At 43.9% G+C, this 16,983-nt stretch overlaps 1 long non-coding RNA gene across 2 annotated transcripts in view; it reads left to right on the forward strand.

Moving 5' to 3' along the window:
- The first annotated feature begins 2,793 nt into the window (after positions 1 to 2,793).
- The window catches only part of LOC144379814 (uncharacterized), a 32,641-nt gene continuing 18,451 nt past the window's right edge, over positions 2,794 to 16,983 (forward strand). Inside the window, exons 1-2 of one of the 2 annotated variants that reach the window (XR_013443211.1) lie at positions 2,794 to 3,124; positions 3,991 to 4,161. This is a non-coding gene — a long non-coding RNA (uncharacterized LOC144379814). The remainder of the gene's footprint in view (positions 3,125 to 3,990; positions 4,162 to 16,983) is intronic. The other variant, XR_013443209.1, reaches the window with a different exon arrangement.

Below are 16,983 nucleotides of genomic sequence, written 5' to 3' on the forward strand. Positions count from 1 at the left end.
GGAATGGCCAGTGATGAGCGATTTGGCACTGCACTTTGGAAGCAAAGATCTCAAACCATGCAGCATGTTTATGTATTTGGGAAAATCTTCTACAAGGAAAAACAAGTGGTTCCATGTGTAAGTTGCTGAGTTCAGTTGTAACTGCAATATGGACACGCCATAGAGCAGCGTCCTGGGGCCAGTGGGGGAGGGATGCACGGCTGCTCTGTGAGTCGGGGTGGATTCACAATCACTTACCACCAGGCAGGAACTGATGTACCTAAATAAAATGAAAAAGAGCACATTCACCAGCGTGTACACATGAGAATGATCAGACCCCAGAAGAAACACCACCCTAGCAGTATCTTATGGCTACTAAGTCTATAGACCAAACTGACAGGCAACTTGCAGGGGGCACTGCCCTCAATCAATGTGGAAAGTGTGAGAAAACTCCCAATGGGATTGCAGCCCTTAGGTCGGTGTCCTGGGTGAGACCCCAAGGGCGTGGACCACAACGACCTAGAGGCATCATGCCTGCTGGTGGGACCAATCAACAGATGGCCAAGGGCTGATTCTTTGCCTAAATCTGTGGTCACGAATCTAAACCCCTCCAGGGGCCACAGATGAACAAAGCTGGACCAGTGGGGAGCCTGGCACGCTGCTGAGCTCCAGCACGTTATTCATGGAAAGCCCCTCTTGCACCTGCCTTTCATGGTTGACCTCCTCCACCGAGGCAGCCTCAACCCTTTTCTTGGGTCTTGGGTCTACAATGAGTTAAGTGGTGACCTCTCGAAATGCCTGAGGTTCCATTATTAGTGACCTGTTCAGATTAAACATTGCTTTTTCCAATCTTCTCTTTCTAGCCTTCAGCATTAAGAAGGTCCTATTTCTTATCTTGTAGAATCTTCTGACCACTCACCACTTCCAGGAAAATTTAACCTTCTCAAAGTTTAAACGTCTCTTTGTACTTTCTCTTCAGGCTGAGATTGACTGAGAGCCACATGTCCTTCATGGAATTACCACAAAGGAATGTCTTTATTTTTCTGCAGGGAAGTGGGACGATAACACTTAGGAGTCAGCATGGGGCAGGCTGGCTTGACATTTAGGGTATTGTAGCTCAACTGAAATTCATCTCTATGTCTTATGTCATAGGGTATAGGTCCCTGAGGGGCTTCACTCCTCCTGGTCCTTTAAAGCCTGTTTCTTTCTTCACTGGTATTTCTACTCTCCCTGGGCACTGGAGCCATAATAACCCCTTCCTAGCCACCATCAACAAGGATTCCAGATTTTCACGGATGACGTGAGAAAATTCATATACAGAGCCATAAAGCAATGGCTGAAATGTGTAGGGTTGATATGATCTCCTCAAAAGGGAGAGTACACTTAGGATTCCAGGATATCTTAAATGTGCAATTATGGCTCTGATCTTAGGCTTCCTGGTGTCAACTATCCCAGAAATGCCACCAGACACACCATTGATGAAACAAAGCTGAGTTTTTATTATAACTACTGCAGCAAAGGAAACACTGCCTTGACCAAGGGTTAGCGATGTCTTAATAAGGAGAAGGCAAGGTAGGATGTGTGTTAGGTTATGGGGCCTCTTGTGCAATCAACAGTCCCGAGACCAGTGGCAATGGAGGGACAGCAGGCTTGGTGGGTTTATTGAGCAGTTTTCACATCTGTACTGTCTCCAGAACCACACAGCATATAAAACATGACCTCTTGAATGGCTCCACTGTATCTATTTGGATGCTCTTTCCTTTTCTTTAACAAGGAATAAAGCCTATTTAGTCTCATCCCATGGATGTAGCATCAGGTTCTCCCTGTGTTATTTATCCTCCCTGGCCCCTAGAAAAACTGTTTTCGCTTTCAGAACAGAAGGTTACTACGGGAAATGCTTCATCTCAAGAACTTCAGACATCTAGAGAGAAGTCTTCACTCACAGAACATCTGAAACCTAAGCATAAAGCAGAGGCATCTGCATGGAGATGACTAATCATGACCATCTCTGCCAAAAGTGGCTTTGGCTGATAAAATGATCAGAGGTTGCTATTTCTGCTCTCCAGTTCCCTATTTCTCTTTCTCCCACACTCCTGTAAAAGATACACATTTCCCTGCAGGATCTCCTTGAGCAGAGTAAATGCTTTCTCTCATTTCTCTTGCAGAATGTTCTCAGCCTTATCAGACGCATGGCTCTTTTCTACCAGAGGATTCACAGAGCCTTACACAAGTAACGAGAAGACTTGTTGAGATCCCCAGATCCACGGTCAAAATAAACAAACAAATATTCAGAATAACATAAGCTTTGGATTCACTTCTGATGACTTGTCCTCTGAGCAAGTGAGGCTCTAGTATGCAGCCTTGTGTGAAGTGTCGAGAGCTGAGCCAATAAAGTCAGAATCAAAGATTTTAAGTCATGTTCCTTGCGGATATTGACCCACCATCAAAGATCTCCAGTGAGAATCAGGAGACCAGGGTTATCTTTAGGGCTCTAGACATGACAAGTAGTGAGTCAGGGGCTTACACTGCTGCCTGTCCATCAGTGAATCTCCCCATTTCCTTGCCCGTAAAATCCTGGATTTGCTTGAGGTGCAACATGCCCATCCACAGTCTTTGGGTTCTGACTGGCCACAGATAATTATGGCCACCCTGATCCCATTTATCAGACACTCATTTTCTTAATCTCTGTTGCAGCCAGGGAGGAATCTCTGCTGGGGAACCTCTCGGATGAAAGCCACTTTGTCATCCACTTCCTTCCTGCTTGGGATGCACACGTGGGATGGTTGGAGCTTCTTCAGCCCTTTAATCACCATGAAGTGACAGCCAAGAGGATGAAGAGTCAACATGCCAATGATACAAAGAAGAAAGATGGACAGTGGCTGAATCCCAGAGATATGACGGAGAGCGTGAACATTGTCATGGAGTCACAAAACCCCAAGTTCTCTGTGAAGAAAACAATTCATGTCTTTTTCACTGAAGCCACTGTGGGATGGGTATTTATCCCATTAGAGCTGAAGCATTATAAGTAATACAGATAATATTTGCACTTTTGTTTTGTTTTTTAACCATGCCAGTATTGGTTAACAACCAGCCAAAACAGAAAAGAAGAAAAAAGAAACCACAATCAACCGTAATCTCATCCCACGTAAGTATTTCTGACTTTCCATCCTGTTTGTTTACAATTCACATTGTCCTATTTCCCTTCCCCATGACAAGCAGGAAATACACGTAGTCTTTGGTCTGTCTGTTCTATCCCCCCTTCTCCAATTCTCCAACTGCAAAATTAGAACAAAGAAAGCCCCAACTTAACTCAATGGCATCATATTTAAAATCCTCTTCTAATGAATGTCATCCTGCATGGTGCTAATGTTCCGGCAGCTTCCCGCATGGACTGGGCGCCCAGTAGCTGTTTGCACATTAAATAATTGGCACATTGGAACGCCCATGTTTCTCAGTAGTAAGGCTCAAGTCAGCTTGTTTATACTTACAGAAAGTCGCTTGCTTATCTCTGGAGTTTCTAGCACAATCTCTTTGGAGGGTTGGCATTCCAGAAGGACAAGTGTTTAATAGCCAGATAATCCAGTCACAATGACAGGCGACCTTCGGAAAGACGAAAATCTCCTGGCACTAGGATTTAGCTCTGAAAAGCGTTTTAGAGGCTGCTGGCCACACAAAGAAAAGCAGCCTCCGTGCTGATAAGGGGGAGCTTTCCAGTCAGGGCAGCTGATAATTAAGTGGCCTTGTCAGAAAGTTGAGATATACACAGATGCAATTGGGGATATTTGATTTTAAAGGGTATAAACACATAAGAGAAAATAAAAAAAGGATTTTAAAGAATTGCCTTTAAGACTCTTTTGATGTCAATCAAACTTAAAATACATTGCTGCCCACAGACACTCAATCCCTTATTCTGAGGCACCATTATAAAAATGTGGCTGGGCTTGGCGAAAGCTTACAATGTGCTTTTGTGTGCTTTTTAACACTTAAACGTGTGCATTGTTGAATTTTTAGTAAGCGAATCTGCGTTCTGTGAGGACGGAGGCTGCTTGTTTAGTAAAGACAGCCACAGACATTTAAGGCAATTAAAAGAGATGAACGTTGGGCCAAACAGACCACGCTGACGCAGAAATTGCTTTATCACTAGACTCGACTTGGGCAACCACACAGCAGGTGGGTACAAAGGTGGGTACCTAAGAACAAATGATCCTTATAAAGTCTGCCATTCCATTAGCTGATTGACTTATTGCAAGTAAGGAGACTGTGTCCATAACTTTATTGCTGTACCTCTCGGTTAAGAAACAGAGAACAATAGTTCTGCATTATTCCAGGGAATTTGCTTGAATCTAGTAGCTACCATGGTCGTTGACTGTTACTCGACTTAGGTTTTGGGAAAAGCATCTTAGTGTGGTGTAGCATCACAGTATTGTGACCTGGTGGTGGGTGGGGGAGGGGTGTGTGTGAAGCATGACTCAGGAGCCGGACGGCCTGGGTTCAAATCCTGGCTCTGTCACTTCCCAGCTGTGCACACCTGGGCAATCTCATTAACCTCCATGTGCCTCATTTTCCTGTTCTTTAACATAGGGATGATGCCAGAGCTACTGCCTTTGTTGAATAAGGCAAGAATATGAAGAACTTGTGCCCGGCATATTGCATGTGTTATATACGTGTTCACTATCATCATCCCCTAAGGACCAGCCTGGTATAAATCAAGTGCCCCCAGAAAGGATAGAGTGATTCTGTTTCCCACTCGCCCCTCCTGCCTTCCACGAGACCATGACCAAGGGCTGATTCTGCTGGACAGGAAAATGAGAAAAAAGGGAAGCACAAGGAGAAGATCATGAAAAATGATAATATCTCAGAAAGCTATTTTAGCCACAAAATAATGTTATGAAACTCCAAGGAAATGTTTATACCCTGTGCTTACCTTACTGTGACTTCAATGAACTTTTCTTTAAAAAAGATTTTATTTAGTTATTTATTTTAGAAAGAGAGAGAGAGCGAGAGAGAGAGAGAGAGAGAGCATGAGCAAGAACAGGGGGGAGGGGCAGAGGGAGGGAGAAGGAGAGAATCCCAAACAGGTTTCCCGATGAGTGTGGAGTCTCACGAGGGGCTCGATCCCACGACTCTGAGATCATGACCTGAGCCGAACCAAGAGTCAGATGCTTAACCGATTGGACAACCCAGGCGCTCCTTCAATGAACTTTTATGTGAAAAGTTACATATGTGGCTTGTTTTTCCATATATGAAAAGAAGCAAGCAAATTTTCCCAGGGACTACCTGGGCTGTCCAGAGGTTACAGGCCACTCTGAGGGCTTTCTCTCTCTCTCCCTTTTTTCTTTCCTCCCTCCTTCCCTCTTTCTTTCTTGCCTCCCTCCCTCCCTCTCCCTCTTCCTTTTTTCCTTCTACTATCATTATTTGATATTCATCAAAAACCAGCAGTACTGTTTTGAATGTACAAAAATAGATTCCTCCAATGTCTTTCCCCCCCAAAAGATGATAGATTGTTTTCTCCCCTCAGTGCAAACCAGAAATTGAAGCAGACGAAGCATGTCTTCCACAGTGACAGGCAAGAGAGTCAGGCTTGTGGTGAAGCTGAGCCTGGACATACTTGGAGAGCAGGGAGGGGAGGAGGGATCTCGGTCCATAACTGGGGGTGGGGAGGGGGGTCCGCTCTCTCCGGGGCTGAGAAAGCGTCCTCACGGTGCTATATGCCTTTTTAGTGGTTTTGCACATTCTTCCCCAAATACTGGCATTTTGACTGTTCAGAGGTAGGTAAGTCGATTCAGTGGATTCAGGAAATTTATTATCAATACTCACGGCACATTCGCGGTTATTGGCAGATATGCACAGAGCAGGAAAGAATATCTAAGTGGAGGATGTGCCCGATCCCAGCTGAGGGCGAGCAAGGTTACCCTCTGCCTTTTGTTTCAGCTCTCAGACCGTAAGCAAGTGCCCTTTCCATGATCTATTTACTGCCACAGTTTTGTTTTGTTTTTCATTTTTGTGCTGATGGTGATTTCTTGTCAAGCTAGCACTGAGGAGCTGTCTAGTGGTCCCATGAGCAAGAAGGCTGCCATGTGGCTCCCCGAGAAGCTTCTCTAGATAAACTCCCTCAAATACTCGTTCTAACATTGGCCCCGAGTTCAGCATTAACGAACCAACAATATACGTTAAGCAAGGCGTCTTTAGTCACAAAAACATATAAAAAAAGGTCATTTTGATCGGTGGATGAAAGTGTGCCAAGAGACACCCAGAAATTTAAATCTGCATTTCCTCTAGAAAAAATAGCTCAGGTTTTGCTAACCTGATGTTGGTGGGGACTGTATAGAACATAACTACCGCGGACGACGAGAATCGGCTTCTACGCAGGGAAACAGAGTCTAGATGATTCTTGTTTCTCCATCCTTAGGATTTTTTTTTTTTTCATGCAAAGAGATAGAACATTCTATCTAACAGTTTTCATGCAAAGAGATAGAACAGGGTTAGCATTCGCCTCCACTTTTCATGGTGGATCCATCCTCTGATACACTGACTTTTATTTCAGAGCTGGCTCCATTAAAAGCATAACAAGGAGGTTCTTTTTGTTTTTTGTTTTTTAAAGATTTTATTTATTTATTTGACAGAGAGAGAGACAGTGAGAGAGGGAACACAAGCAGGGGGAGCGGGAGAGGGAGAAGCAGGCTTCCCGCTGAGCAGGGAGCCCAATGTGGGGCTCGATCCCAGGACCCTGGGATCATGACCTGAGCCGAAGGCAGACGCTTAACAACTGAGCCACCCAGGCGCCCCAAGGAGGTTTTGAAAGGGAATGGTATTTCCAGGTCTGTGCATATGGTAACCGGCCTTGTTCCTGGCTGCTTGTGATATTTATTGTTCTTGGTCGGTTGGCATTTTTATGATGCTGTGACTCAGATTTTATAGCTGTTTTACTGGGCTAATTTTCTGCACTGCGTTTCGTCAGCCCTTTCCAGACACCCAAGGAGTTAACTCTGAATCACTTGCTGCTGTGAATTGTATCCCCCGCCCCACCCCAGCCCCCCAACCATCCAGGAAGCACCCAGCGGTCTGTGATCTCCAGCAGTCTGGAAACAGAGGTCCGGGAGGAGAAAAATGCAACACGAAAAGTCCCCCAGACCTTTCCTCGTATAATTATTAGGCAATGAGGAGACCCTCCCTTTTCTCTGTCATATTTCTATGTGTTGTGACAGCCCTAAAATGAATGGGAGTAAATGTTGGATTATGTCCCAGGTCTCCACCAGAATAAGTTAAGATGGCTGAATTACTATTCTTCCCCGTCTTGACAAAGGTCCTTGGTGAAATCTCACTGCGATGTGGCTCAGATTGAATGGGGTTTCGTTTTAAGTTAGGGAAGCAACGAAAGGACTGTGGCACTTCGTTCCAAAATTTGTCTCTCGATTTGAAGACGGCGACCTCATCTTCTTCAAGGGCCTCAGCTGCCATGAGTGCATATATTTTAACCCACATTGCGGTTTGAATCATTTTGGCTGTGCAGAAAAGCAGGTTGGGCTCCGTCCTGTGAACATCTCACATTCCATTCTCTCGGTCTCCCAGTCCTTCAGATGGAGAACTGTAAGCAGGGAGCATTACCTGTCTGTGTCTGGGGACGTGAAAACAGAACATAAGGGGCCCAAGCACCTGGGTGCTGGAGACTGCACTGTTTCCCAGGACATGGGGCGGTCAGTGCCAGCCCTGGGAAGTCCCAGACCAACGGAGCAGTTAGACCCTTGACGCAGGGAGATTGCTTGCAGATCAGTTGCACTCTGCCTTCCTTTGTGTGTCTCCGTAATAGAAGCCATCAAAGGAACTCTAGAACTTGGAAAGGAGGCGGCAGAGGAACATCGAAGGGTAAGTCCTTTTGTCTGTGAACTCACTCGGAATGATGCATCGAAGAAGCCCTTGACCTCAGCCATTGCCCATCTCCCTGGACACAGTGGCTGAGAGAAGCAAGCGACATTAGATGATCACGTCCCACCCAGGACCGAAGTCCCTCTGCTTTAGAGGCTTAAACAGAATTGGAAGAAATAAGAAATAATAATAATAAGGTTAAAATTCCAATCTATGTTCTTTTTTTTCCTCTTAATTACATGTTTTTAAGCCTATATACCCCCAAAAAAAGCCACGGAGGAAAGACATCAGGTGTCCCACCTAGGGTCTGCCCCCACTGGTCTTAAGCTCTGTCCAAGCGCCAACCACACCCCTCCTGGAAGAGAAAGGTCTGCTCCAAAGTCTCTGGCTGATGAGTTATTAATTCAAGACTCAACACCTGAAGCCTGTTCTCATTAGTGGCCACATTTGAACAGACCCAGATCGGCACAATCTTATTAATATTCTTGCTCACACATACGGGTTTTAAATAATAGATGGTCTTGAACGTTTTCTAGGTAGTTTTATTTTGTATCATATATTTTATCCAAACTTCTTTGAATTATTTAGTTAGAATTAAAAAAAAAAGCAGTAATCATGCCATTTACTTCTTCTGATTTTTCCCACTCAGCAGGATCTTAAATTATTGCAATATTTTGCATCAACAACAGAAATAGCCGTATATAAAATTAAGGTCACATCAAGATTTTCTGACCCGATAAAAGTGTTAGTTGTCTAAGAAATCCTTCCAGGCAATTATAAATATGTCAAGATAACATAAAAGTATGGTATTTGTGATGCAGTCCAGAGTAAGCATTTGAAAGTTGTTGTAAATTATTATATTTATGATTAAATATATACTTAAAGATACACACTCCTGTGTACTCTTGAGAGCTGACATAACCAAAATTCAATTTTGAGAAACTCTTTAGAGAAGAAAGTCACAGTTTGCTAGGCAAGGTTTTGAAGGAGGTCAGGAAATTAAAACACTACTACTACTACTAATAATAATGTCAATAATCTGAGTTTTGTTGGGTTGCAGGAGAAGATGGGGGAGGGGGAACTTCCTTCCACCCCCAAATCTTGAGATTGCAGGATTCGTCAGCCCAGAAATGGAGCACTAAAGTGGCATGGATCGAGAGATTTTCACTGTCAGTGAATTTCAGCACATAGGCTAGTTTTTTTTGTTTTACATGAGCTATATTGCCTTGACCTCCATGGGTCAGTAGTTGAGACTTTAAGGATCATAGTTCATAGAAATTGTTGTCCACTTTTATCTGTTTATTGAATGTCTTATGAGTATAACTAAAATCAAAGAGAACCTTCTGTCTACCAGCCCTGACAAGTGGAAGTTTTTAACCCTATTGATGCCCAGGGCACACCTCACAGATTCTTACTGAATTGACTGGGAGGAGGGTCTGGGCATGGGGGGATTTTTCAAGTTTCCTAGATAATTCTACATATACCCAGGGCTGAAAACCACCTCCACAGGGAGCCCCCTGAGTGCTGACATGACTTGATTGAGAATGTAACTGTGCCTTCTTTTCTAGCAGAAGGTTGATGCTGAGAGAATGGGACATGTGATTTAACTCCCTTCTCAAGGAAAAAGCTCACACTGTGGGTTTCTCTTCCTAGAGGTCTGCATTTTCCTGGCCACAGGGAATAGATAAGAAAGTTGGGCTTTCAAAAGTCTGGGTGTTTGGTGGTAGGTGGCTGGATTTTCCCAGTTGAAGGGGGTGGCCCAATTAGAGGGTTTCTGCGGCAAGTGACCCAATTTGGAGGAGGACGCAGGGGGTGTGGTTAGATTGGCCAGCTGTCCTGGTTTACCCAGAATGAAGGGGTTCCTGGAAATTGGGGTTTTCTGACTTTCTGTGGCAAGGCAAGCTGGGATGGTTGCTCATTCCATCTTGTAACTCAAGGATAGCACCCAAAAGGGCCCGAATGTCAAGTGGAGGCAGTTGGGAATCTTTCCAGCCCCGGTGTGGTTTAAAGGTGGGGGAGCTGATGTCTCTGAGTGGCTTCTATGGACATAGGTCGGGGGGCACCCAAGGGTGGCAGCCATGATGGACTGAAGACCAAAGTATTTCTTCAATTCTGGATTGAGCAAGCTCCAGGAATCTAGAAAGTTCCATGACAGATGGGGAAAAAGTCCCTTGAAAATTACCAAGGTTACTTCCTGCAAAACCAGATGGATGGAGCAGAGCCAGACTGGATGGCAGTAAGAAAAACAGTGAATGTGATATGCATTGCACTTTAGTACATGATATACTCACCTTCTTTAAGTCCTGCATTAGTTGAAATGGAGGAAGGAGTTAGGTAAAGATCTACAAAGACTCCTTAGAGGAGGGAATGGGAGGGAATAAGCTTCAGCCATCCTAACCCTTTCTCCCTGTGTTCAACAGCCCTGAGAATAAGTGCTAGTGATTGCTTAGTTCCAGAATAGGCATCTGAACAGTGTTCAACATTCCATGATGTGCCAGGCTCACGGGGACACACAGAAACTTGCATTCCCCTGGGATGACACCCCGACAGGTCCCTGGAGAGCTCCATGTCCCTGTCAGATAGGATCACCCACAGGACCCATGATGGACAGATTGTGGGGCTCAGGCATGGAGTGGAAGATGGTGACTTCGTCATCATAAACGTATGCTGTGCTGTGCTCTGGACATCCATATCCCAGTGTGAGACCTGCCTCGCCATCACCCAGCCCGGGCTCAAGCCCTCTGAAGACTTGGCCCTAATTTCCCATTTTTAACTCCACCAGGACCATTTAGATGAGGGTTTCCTGACTGCAAAACACTTAACTGTGCTCGCTCAACACGTTTGTCTGTCAGTCCTGTTGTGTTGACACTGATAAACAAGGAAATCTGTCTCTGCTTCAAAGTCTTTAAATGCTTGAGATGACGTAGATGCCGGTCCAGAGAGATTTTAAAGGAGCACAAGGACAGTTATCCTAAAGGCAGGATGAGGAGAGGTGGCCTCCTGGCACCTTGGATGTCTAGATTTCAATGACGATGAGATAGAAATCTAGGAATACATGTGGAATCAGTGAAACCAAGAGAGATGGGAAGTGATCAGCATTAATATTCTCTTCATTTGGCTGGAAATTGGAGGAAAAAAGAATCCCATTGGGCTCAACTTCATCATGCAGATATTTCTTGGAAGACCTTGTTTCATTTTTGTTTCAAAAGAAGTTATAGGGCGCCTGGGTGGCTCAGTCATTAAGCGTCTGCCTTCGGCTCAGGTCATGATCCCGGGATCCTGGGATCGAGTCCCGCATTGGGCTCCCTGCTCTGCGGGAAGCCTGCTTCTCCCTCTCCCACTCCCCCTGCTTGTGTTCCTGCTCTCGCTATGTCTCTCTCTGTCAAAAAAATAAATGAAATCTTTAAAAATAAAAAAAATAAAAAAAGAAGTTACAAAAATTAACCTTCATTTTAAAATAACATGACAAGGACATTTGTAAAGGCGAATTTACTGGGAATTATATAAGAATGTTGAAATCATTTTTCTTCTTGTAGTTGGGATCCAAGTTGTTTTCTATTTATATGCAAATGTCAGATTCCTGAGCTTATTTTATTTTTTACAATGCTGAAATAGTATTTATTTCCTAAAATTTACATGAATGGAGTCCTGATCTGATAGCAGATTTCGAAAATGCATTCCTGACTCCAAATGTACACGGAGCCAACATTGCTCATTTTAATTTTCAGATATGATAAATTATTCTATTTTTCACAAGAGTATAATGATTTATTGATTTTTAAAATCAGCATTGAATTTTAAAAAAAGTACTCACCTCTTAGAAGCAAAGCCGATGGGCAGAAACACCGGCTTTCTCTTTAATTATCTGCAACCTGCTATCCGTATAATGACTTCTAGGGGAGAGTCCTGTCTTAGGTACTTTGTATTTCCCGGCAATCTGTGTATCTGATTGCTTCCATTTTAACTGTATCTTAAGTCCTTTCTGGGAGAGCAACTTATAATTAAAATGATTACTGATTGTGTGTTTTTAATTAGCTGACGCCTAGTGAGAAATTACAAAACAATTTGGTCCCTGCAGGGAGATGAGTGACCAGAGACTAATTGCTATCTCGGGACATTTTTTTTTTTTTTATGTTTCTTTATGTTTAGCTCCCTTTCTGCAGACAAGAGCTCTTACAATTATAGCTTATTTAGAGCACGATGGAGTATAAGCAGGAGAGAAAACAAGGCAGGCAGATTTATCCTGCTGTTTCTTATAGTCTTTCACATGCAGACAGAGCCAGGAAAATCAAGAGGGGTCTGAGAGATCTGCTTAGGACCAGCCCAAATTCAGCCTGGCCAGGCAACAGCATCTAGAAATTCTGCAGAACCAGAGCCCCCGTGGATGCTTGGTGAGGGTGTCAACAATCCAAGTCTCAGAGGAAAGATCACATCGGGAGGCAATTATCTGACCCTGTTGGTTCTCAGGACTGTTATGAACACTGCAAAACACTTGCTTTCTTCCTCTTCATCTTTTCTTTCCCAGCCAGCCCCAGTCCTCATTAGCCGGGGTCCTTCCTACGAGATGATAAATGAGAGGAGAATCCATTGGAAATGAATGAACATTATCAAGACATGTGTGCTTAGTGACTAGCCTGCAAATGTCATGTCTGTGGGTGCAAGGAATTCATTATAGCACCTGTTTTAATTTAGTCTGATCAATGCAGGGACTCACCTTTGACATACAAAAGCAGACGGAGATCCCAGCTGGAGGTGACAGTGCACCTGACGTCATTGGAGTGTGATTCTCTAAGGCTACCATCTTTGAACTTGCCTACAGATACTTTTGCAAAGGACAGCCCATAGCATGCTTTCTATGCTGTTATTTTAATACCCCACTTGTGAAGATATTATAGGTCAATGGTTATCAACCTCAGAATCACCCGGAAGGCTTGTGAAAACAGACTGCTCGGCCCCAGCCCCAGAGTTTCTGACAGGCGGGTCTGGGACCTGAGAATTTTTACTTCCAACAAGGTTCTGTGTCCAGAGACCACTCTGAAAACAACTGCCATGGGTTATAAGGGATGTTGCTGGAAACTGAATAATTCCATCTGGAAGATATGGGAAATTAAGTTTTTATTCCCCCTGTGGCTGTCACGACTGCCTTGATCTAAAAGGGTTTTCCGTAGCACCAGTGAATACAGTCTGTTTGCACGGCCTATAAACACGGGGAGAGAAAAGACAGCAAGCCCAGTGTTTCCATAGGACTGAAGGCTTAGAAACAGCAGACGCTTTGCAGAGGAAGGGAGTACGGCCAACACAGGGAGGAGGAGACGAAGGGACATTTAATTATGGAAATCATACTCCTTTGACAGTGACTTGAAAAATAAATGGGCAGAATCAGTAACACATCAGCCCAGACTTTGAAGTCAAATTGTCTCAGGATCTTGGTTCCACGACTCAGTCGGCCCTGTAAACTTGGTCAAGGCTCTTTGAAAGTTTAAGGTGTCTTTCTTTCTCTGTAAAATGGAAGACCTCTACTACTTACGTGGCAGAGGTATTATGGAGAGCAAATGGAATGCTGCTTAGTGTAGAGTAAGAGCTCAATACGTGTTAGGTACACTCATCTTCCCTCTTCTCATCAAACTACTAGAGAAAAACATAGGTGAGTTTGGGTATGATCTTGGGAATTAGGAAGCCTTTCTAATATTAGTGAAGGAAAACTGCTATTAAAAAGTGGAAGTCTATTCTAGAATAGAAAGAAAAGTAATTTCTTTCTTTTTTTTTTTAAGATTTTATTTATTTATTCATAAGAGACAGAGAGAGAGGCAGAGGGAGAACCAGGCTCCCCGCTGAGCAGGGAGCCCGATGCGGGACTCGATCCCGGGAACCTGGGATCATGACCTGAGCCGAAGGCAGACGCTTAACCATCTGAGCCCCCCAGGCGCCCAGAAAAGTAATTTCTATGTAAGATTTTACTTAGTTATGAAATACGCTTTTTATTTACCTATTTAATAATTATTTATTAATCAAATATCATGCTAATAAATGAATAAATATAAAAAAAGATGTGTTTTCTGAAGGGAAAAAAAAGACATGAGGTTGTTTGAGCAGTTGTAATACGGGGAAAATGGCCCACACCGAGGGTTAGAAAAGGATATTTCAAGACCTAAGAGTTAGGAAAAAAATCATGAGATAGAAAAATAAACCACCATGCCATTATTCAAGGTTCCCAAAGTGTGGGCTCCAACCTCTTTCCCTACTGCATACCTCTCACTCGCTTGGGTTTAAAAAGTTTGCTCATCAGGTCTCGAGCTCCCTGAATATTCTGACCTCTGCACCTTATTTTCTTCCACACCTTCTTTTTCATTGAACAGTCCTTACTGTGTCTCAATTTGCTCATCTGTAAAATGCAGACAATAATACCGTCCTATAAGGTTGCTGAATAGAATATTTGAACATGCCTGGTTTGCAGTAAATGTGATATAAATGTTTGCTGCTATTATTATTATTATTATTAATTATTATTACCTTCTATGTGATCCACTTCAAATGCCAACTTCCGTGTGAGCCTCCCCTGATGGTCCCAGCTGAGTGGCCATCTCCCCGGTGGTGTGTCGGGGAATACCGACCAGAAGGACAACCTGCTGGATTGAAGCAGAGGAAGTGTACCATTGTATGTATTATGATGAGCCTATAAAAGGTGCTCGGTTATCATTTTTGTAAAAGTATAGCTGTATAGAGGGTATTTGGAGTTTTGTTTTACACTGAGAAGTGTTACATCAGGGAACGCAGAAAAAGCATGTCACATAGGAAGACACAGGGGAGGAGCCCGCAGAGGAAAACAGAGGGCTGAGATTTGAGGATTCTCTCAACCACAGAGCCAGGAGTCAGGGCAGAGACACACCCCAAAGCATCACATGCAGGGGGTTGTCCTGGAGACAGGCATCTGCTGTTCTCACAGGGGTGATGCTAGAAGGGGAAAAAGGAATATAAGGAAGAAATGACAGTGATCAGAGGCCATGGAGGCATGTGGTCTGAGAGCTCCTTTTAGGGACAATTTGAAAGGAAGTTCAGATGCATTTTCAGAGGTGATGAAAAGTAGAGGTTCTGGTGAACAATGAAATTGCTCGATGGCATCTCAGTGCTGCCACCTGCTCATCAGTCCTCTAGACCCCCAAGGGTGAGCCCCGCCGCTCCCCCAATCTTGCCTGCACACCGGTATGAGTAAATGCCTTTGGCTCTAAGTAATGACATTTGCAGAGGGTGTTTGAATTATGAAGCCCAACCCTTTCTTGATGGCCCTGCATAACATGACGGAAAACTTCTTAATTATTCCATTGATTGTCTAGTTATTTAATTCTTTGGCTTCCTAATGGAGCCAGTGTAGAATTTTATTGCCTGCACTTCGGTATTAGATAATAAAAGGAGATAAGCCCTTCATGACCACATTAGATTAAGTTAAAACAGATTGATTTCTCCATATATATTAGCTCTTGTTAATGAAAGACAGAATGTCTTCACTCAACAGGTGACCACCTTCCACAGCTGAGCTCCAGGAGCTCAGAGTATGCTTATATGGATTAGGTCCATGGCCAATAAACTGGTCTAAAGGGCCAATCCAATCGGCTACCTATTTTTGTATCACTCAGGAACTGAGGCTGAATTTTCCATTAGTAAATGGTTGAAATTAAGTCAAAAGAAGATATTTTGTGACATTTGAAAGTAATGTGATATTGAAGTTCTGGTGTTCATAAAAAAAGATTTATTGGAACACAACCACGCTCGATCATTTATGGGCTGTCTATGGGTGTTTTCGTGATGTCATAGCAACACTGAGCAGGGGCAACAGAAACCTGGGGCTGTTGAGCAGGGAATCCCACTGAAAGGGACAAGAGATGTCCCAGCTCCGGGTGATTTGCTGCCACAGGGGCAGGTGGGGCCCTAGGGTCAGACTTTCCAATTGTTTAAGAGAAAGAGCAAATTTTCTTTGTGGGCCATATATTTTATTGATATCCACAACCAATTCAAAAATTAAAAAAAAAAAAAAAGGCACAGAGCAGGAAGACAAGCCAAAGAGACTCTTCTGTGAGGTGTTTCTGGCCAGTGAGAAGCCATACTGCTATCTCTGCCTTAAAGGGTAGGTAAGCTCCGAACAACCAGGACGTGAGTGGCATTCAGCATGGCTGAAGGACTCTGTCCACTGTTGGGTCCTCCAACATCCTTCTGGATATTTTCGGCAGATAGCAAAAACTGGTCCTCTCAACACCTGTTCTGAATCACTTTCCTCCTTGGTTTATTTCCCTGTAGAAGATTGGAGAGAGAGAAGCTTCATTCCCCACGCTTCCCTGCAGCCTGGCATGATGCTGTGACATACACTGACCACCGACATGCAGAATGGGGGAGTGCGTGGGTTTCTGGGAGGCTGTTGGCATTGCTGATCCAGACATTCTTTCTCTCAGCTTCTTCCTTCTTCTTGCTTTGGACATGACAGCTTTCAAATATCCCTGGACCATGAGGAAAAAGCCCGGGTCCCCGCTCACTCACTGCAAGCTACATCAGGTCCAGATGGCCTGGCTCTGGACTTCTTGTTAGAGGAGAAAAAAGTGCCCCTGTTGGTTTAAGCCAAGGTTATTCGGGTTCTGCAGGCAAATGAATTTCTAACTGATCTATTGTGGTTCCCTGTATCTCTTCAAAATTGGAACTTCATGCCACTCAGGAATCTTTTTTTTTTAAGATTTTATTTATTTATGTATTTATTTATTTAGCGTGAGCAGGGGGAGGGGTAGAGGGAGAGGGAGGGAGAGAATCTCAAGCAGACTCCGTGCTGAGCCCAACTTGGGGCTCAATCTCACGACCCTGCGGTCGTGACCTGAGCTGAAATCAAGACTCAGACGCGTAACTCACTGAGCCACCCAGGTGCTCCAGGAATCTTTTTGTCAATGCCAGGATTTTGTTAAGGGGAAAACAACCACACAACAATAAAGTTTTTTTAGTTTCATAAGGAAACCCTCTTTCTCCCAATACTTTTCGATGTCTCTTCAGCACTCCTGTTTTGTGTAGACCTACCTGCCATTTCTTTAAAGCAGCTCATCTCTGGAGCTGCCCCAAGAGTGGACTCTCATCTTACATGGGTCTCCTACTGAAGAGCTCCTGAGGGAC

Source organism: Halichoerus grypus, chromosome 13 (assembly GCF_964656455.1).
Source record: "Halichoerus grypus chromosome 13, mHalGry1.hap1.1, whole genome shotgun sequence".
Lineage (NCBI taxonomy): Eukaryota > Metazoa > Chordata > Mammalia > Carnivora > Phocidae > Halichoerus > Halichoerus grypus.